The 6385-nt window shown below is 37.1% G+C and overlaps 1 non-coding gene across 1 annotated transcript; it reads left to right on the top strand.

Moving 5' to 3' along the window:
* The first annotated feature begins 5623 nt into the window (after positions 1-5623).
* On the top strand, positions 5624-5730 carry LOC131176110 (small nucleolar RNA R71). The gene has a single exon (XR_009146238.1). It is a non-coding gene; the product is annotated as a small nucleolar RNA R71 (small nucleolar RNA).
* Positions 5731-6385: the final 655 nt, after the last annotated feature.

Below are 6385 nucleotides of genomic sequence, written 5' to 3'. Positions count from 1 at the left end.
GCAAGATTGCATAAGCTATGCAGTTGCTTATGCACAATTCAACAAGATTAAGATTGCAATGGAACATGATTTGCAAGTGTGAAAAATGTCCTAAAATGAAGAAATGTAATTCTATAAAGCATAAACCATGAGAAATTTTCACCAAAAACACATCAATATATACAAAGTTCATCAAAAATGCATCACACAAGCTTGTAGAAGATGGATCCTGCATAAAAGGCATTTGTGACCCATGTGGCCCATGCCATTTTGACTTCAATTTCTGCAAATCAACATTTAGCACATTAAAACTCAATAAAATCTGCATAAAGTTGCATCTATCCACAAATGATGAAATGAACTCTCCAAGTTATGCCAAGAGAATGCAATATTGTCCACCTTGAATTCCACAACCCAAATAATCTCAAAAACTACAAAAATGACCAACTTACCACCATATTAGCATTAAAAGCACATACACTTAAAAGTCACACACCCAACCTCACCAAAAACACAAGCCATTTGCTGCAGACACCCTTTTTGCTGCAGATTTCATTTTTCCTTTGCATAAACCAGATTGCAGCTCCTGCACAGGTTATGCAGCAAAAACCAATCAGTTTTTGGGAGAGTTTGAAGGATAAAATTTTTAAGTTAAGAATCACTTCCCCAACAGTTCACCAGCCTTTCTTCATTGAAATACATCTACAAGGGACAACATTTAACAATGTCAAAAATTGAGTTTGGGGAGATTTAAGATAAAAACTAAAGCAATGAAAATAAAGGTGAATCAGCAAAAGCAACATAAAAGGACTTGGGATGCCTCCCAAGAGGGCTAATTTATAGTCCTTAGCTGGACTCTTTATGAATTTCACTGAAAAGAGGTGAGGGATTAGAGAGCTTGTAACAGCTTGCTCCCTTTATTGGGTCTCCAGATATGTAATGTTTCAATCTATGCCCATTGACCTTAAAATTCCCAGATTTTTCACTCCAAATTTCAATTGCTCCATAAGGGAAAACTTTAGAAACTCTATATGGACCAGTCCACCTTGACTTGAGTTTTCCAGGGAACAATTTCAATCTTGAGTTGAACAACAAAACTAAATCACCTTCTTTGAATTCCTTTTTCCTAAGATGCTTATCATGCCAAACTTTAGTTCTTTCTTTGTAAATACGAGCACTTTCATAAGCATCCATCCTCAGTTCCTCAAGCTCATTAAGTTGCAATAGTCTCTTTTCACCAGCTTGCTTAAGATCAAAATTCAAGGTCTGAATGGCCCAATATGCTCTATGTTCTAGCTCCACAGGTAAATGACAAGACTTTCCATACACCATCCTAAAGGGAGTAGTTCCTATAGGGGTTTTGTAGGCAGTCCTATATGCCCATAAAGCATCATCTAGTTTGATAGACCAATCTTTCCGAGAATTGTTCACTGTTTTCTCCAAAATATGCTTGAGCTCTCTGTTAGAAATTTCAACTTGTCCTGAAGTTTGAGGGTGGTATGGGGTAGCTATCTTGTGCACTACACCATACTTCCTCATTAAGCTCTCAAATTGCTTATTACAAAAATGGGAACCACCATCACTAATTACAGCCCTAGGAGCTCCAAATCTGCTCAAGACAAATTTCTTCAAGAATTTCACCACCACTCTAGCATCATTAGTTGGAGTTGCAATAGCTTCCACCCACTTTGACACATAGTCAACCCCAACTAAGATGTATCTATTACCATATGAAGGAGGAATGGCCCCATAAAATCTATTCCCAAACATCAAATAATTCCACTTCAAGAATATTATTTAGGGCATTTGATCTTTTTAACAAATTTCCTCTCCTTTGACATTTATCACAATCCAACACAAATTTCCTCACATCATTAAAAAGATTTTGCCAAAAGAAACCAACTTGCAAAATTTTACTAGCTGTCTTAGAGATTCCAAAATGTCCTCCATAATCGAAGCATGGCAATGATGCATAATACTCAGATCTCCTCTTCAGAATACATCTCCTTATTAAACCATCACAAAGATCTCCTAAAGAGTAAAGGGTCATCCCATCTATAAAACTTCACCTCATGCAAAAACTTTTTCTTTTGTTGCCATGTCATTCCTAGGGGTAAAACTCCACAAGATAGATAATTCACAATGTCTGCATACCAAGGTAGTTTGGCAACAAGAGAGAAAAGTTGTTCATCCAAGAAAAACTCATCAATAGGGATTTCATCCAATTCTTCATCATCCAATTTCAACCTACTAAGATTATCAAGAACTACATTTTCACTCTCCTTCTTATCTCTAATCTCCAAATCAAACTCTTGTAACATCGAATCCACCTAATGAGCCTAGGTTTAGCCTCCTTTTACTGAGCAAATACCGATGGTCGCATGATCTGAAAATATAACCACCTTTGAGTCAATAATGTAAGGTCCGAATTTTTCCAATGCAAAGACAATTGCTAAAAATTCCTTTTCGCTTGTTGCATAATTTGTTTGAGCCTCATCCAGTGTTCTACTAGCATAATAAATAGCATAAGCCATTTTGTCCTTTCTTTGACCAAGAACCCCAATTGCATAGTTGCTAGCATCACACATAATTTCAAAAGGTAGGCTCCAATCGTGGTTGCATGATTGGTGCGTTGATAAGAGCTTGCTTCAACTGCAAAAGGCATCCAAACACTCTTTGTCAAATACAAATGGTGTGTCATTACTTAACAAATTAGACAAAGGTTTGGCTATTTTAGAAAAATCCTTGATAAAGCGTCAGAGAACCCGCATGTCCTAGAAAACTTCGAATTCCCTTGACATTGGTAGGAGGAGCCATCTTCTCTATCACTTCAACCTTGGCTTTATCAACCTCTATTCCTCTGTTAGACACCAAATGTCCAAGCACTATCCCTTCTGAACCATGAAATGACACTTTTCCCGCTTTAACACAAGGTCAGATTCGCACATCGCAAAACTTTAGAAAGGTTAGCCAAGCATATGTCAAATAAAGATCCATAAAGAAAAATCGCCCATAAAAACCTCCATTATGTCTTCAATGAAATCGAGAAGATTGCCATCATGCACCTTTGAAAAGTGGTGCATTACACAACCCAAATGGCATCCTCCTATAAGCAAAGGTTCCATATGGACAAGTAAAAGTGGTTTTCTTAATCATTTGGATGGATATGGATTTGAAAAAAACCTTAATATCCATCTAAATAGCAAAAGTAAGAATGCCTAGCTAGTCTTTCCAACATTTGATCAATGAAGGGAAGTTGAAAATGATCTTTTCTAGTGGCAACATTTAATTTTCTGTAATCTATGCACATTCGCCAACTAGTCACCGTTCTAGTGGGACTTAATTCATTATTTTCATTTTTGACCACTGTCATTCCACCCTTTTTGGAACAACATGTACTGGCTCACCCAAGTACTGCTCGAGATAGGTATATGATCCACGAATCAAGCAACTTCAAAATTTCCTTTTAACAACTTCTTTCATATTTGGGTTCAACCTCCTCGATGATCAATAGATGGCTTACAATTTTCTTCCAAAATGATTCTATGCATGCAAAAGTGTGGGCTTATTCTCTTAATGTCATCTATGGTGTATCCTAAGACTTTCCTAAATTGTCTCAACACTCTTAACAACTTATCAGCCTCTAAGGTACTCAAGTTTGCATTTACAATTACTGGATAAGTGTTATTAGTGCCAAGAAATTCATACCTGAGCTGAGAAGGAAGTTGCTTAAGTTCTACCTTAGGTGCATCTTCTTCCTTGAATGATGGTTGCTTAGATTCTGCTATTTCCTTTTGTGTGAGTTGAAAAACTGGAGCAGAAATGAATGGTGGACTTCCCTCTAAGTGTTGAGCATATGCAGCCACATGAGGGTTGTCATAGTCTATGCCTCCTCCATGAACCAAGCAATTTTCAAGTGGATCTTCTGGATATTTCTTTCTGAAATGTTCTTCAACCAGCTCATCAATAATATCAACTCTCAAGCAAGTATCAGCTTTAGAATGATGCTTCTTCATAGTGTTATTAATATTGAAAACCAATTGCTCTTCACCAACCCTAAGAGTCAGCTTTTCTCCCTTAACATCAATCAATGCTCCTGCTGTAGCTAGAAAGGGTCTTCCCAAGATGATTGGGATATTAAAATCTTCCTCCATGTCTAAGATGACAAAGTCAACAGGTATATAGAACTTTCCAACCTTCAAAGGCACATTTTCCAAAATCCCTTCAGGATACTTGATTGATCTGTCAGCTAACTGAAGAGAAATGTGGGTTGGCTTAAGATCTCCCATATTGAGCTTTTCATAAATGGAGAGGGGCATAAGGCTAACACTAGCCCCTAGATCACATAAAGCTTTTGTAGAACATGATTCCCCAATGTGGCATGGAATTGAAAAACTCCCTGGATCCTTGAGCTTTGGAGGAAGTTTCCTTTGGAGGATAGAACTACATTCTTCTGTCAAAGCTACAGTCTCATGGTCTTCAAGTTTCCTCTTGTTTGAGAGAATTTCTTTCAAGAATTTGGCATAAGAGGGCATTTGTGAAAGAGCATCAACAAACGGCACATTTATGTAAAGCTTCTTCAAAACCTCTAAGAACTTCCCAAATTGCTTATCAAGCTTGGCTTTGTGAAATCTTTGTGGGAAGGGAAGTTGCGGCTTGTAGGGCTCAGGAGGTATATACTTCTCTTCCTTTTCTTCAATTTCCTCTTTACATTTTTCTGCATTCTCTTGTTTTTCACTCTCATCAGTTTCTTTCTCATTTTCTCTCTTCTCACTGTTTTCACTCTTCTCATCATTTATAACTTTCCCACTTCTTAAAGTAATAGCTTGACACTGCTCTCTTGGGTTTTCTGGTTGACTTGGAAGCTTTCCAAAAGACTTGGCACTTGAGGAAGATGCTTGTTCTGCAATCTGATTTTCCAGCATTCTGTTATGTGTTTGCACTTGTTCTAGCCTTGCTTTCATCTCTCTCATCTCCTCATCATGCTTATTTTGGTTAGCAAGAATCTGTTGTAATAAAGCTTCAGTGGTGGAATTTTGTTCTTCTTTGTTTGGTGGAGGATTCATATTTTTCTGCTGAAAATTAGGCAATGGTTGCCTATTTTGCGATATGGAACTCCTTGTTCCGTTGTGGTTGAAAATTCTGATTTGGAACTTGACTTTGCTGGTTTCCCCATGAAAAGTTGGGATGATTCCTCCAATTTGGATTATAATTTTGAGAATAAGAATTCCCCATTTGTTTGTTTCCATAATTAACAACATATCGCTTGTTCTCCATAATCTACTCCACACTGGTAGTTCCTCTCGCATAAGCAACTTGTTGTGAACTTTCAAATGATGATGATGAACTAACAAAAATACACAAATCTTCAATCTTCTTAGCCAAAACATTAGTAATTGAAACAAACTTTGCATTAAACATGTTGAATTGATCAAGATCATACATTCCAAAGACTTGCCTTTTTGAGTTGGAGCTGGTCCTCTTGGACTACTCCAAAGATGAGTATTCTTTGCAATTTTCTCCAATAGCTCATAAGCTTCATCTTCATGCTTCATAATAAATTCTCCTCCTGTTTGAGCATCAATAATCCCTCTAATTGCAGGAGTGACATTTGTGTAAAAATTCAGTTTATCATCCATTTCGAATGGCATGATGTGGGCATTGTCTCTCTAATTCCTTCCATCTCATCCATGACTCATAAAGAGTTTCATCTTCTCTTGGTCTGAAAGCTGTCATTTGATTCCTCAATTCTTGAGTTTTTCCAGGTGGAAAATATTGTGCAAGAAATGCATCAGTGAGTTGCTCCCAATTTGTAATGGAGTTGTGAGGTAAAGAATCAAGCCAATCCAATGCTCTATCTTTCAAAGAGAACGGGAATAGCTTCAATCTTGCTGCATCATCAGACACTCCAGGTTGTTTTTGCATGTCACAAATCATAGCAAACTTCTTCAGATGTGTGTCTGGATTTTCAGAGGGATGTCCTCCAAATTGAGAATTTTGAATCATTTGAAGAACTCCAAAATCCATCTTATAGCTATTTGCATCAATTCTTGGTCTTGATATGCTCTCTCTCAAGTCATCAAAACGAGGAAAAGCATGATCCATCATACTTCCCCTAGGCACGTTTGCATTAACAACTTCTTCCCCTTGGGCTTCATTTTCATTGTTTTGACCATTTCCAACATTACCAACACCAATTCTAATTCTTTCATCAGCCATGTCTGCTTCTAATTCAGTTTCTCTCAAAGCTTCTTTCCTTCTTCTGGTTTCTTTCTTGTTGGCCTTACAAAATTTCTCAATTTCAGGGTTGAATAATAAGGATGTATCACTTGTGCTTCTAACTCTTCTCATAAAAGATTAAAAGTACCTGAAAAAGAACAAACAAACACAAAATGAAAAGATAACA

Source organism: Hevea brasiliensis, chromosome 18 (assembly GCF_030052815.1).
Source record: "Hevea brasiliensis isolate MT/VB/25A 57/8 chromosome 18, ASM3005281v1, whole genome shotgun sequence".
Classification (NCBI taxonomy): domain Eukaryota; kingdom Viridiplantae; phylum Streptophyta; class Magnoliopsida; order Malpighiales; family Euphorbiaceae; genus Hevea; species Hevea brasiliensis.
Note: the sequence above shows the minus strand (reverse complement) of the source record. Positions and strands in the feature narration are given on the sequence as shown.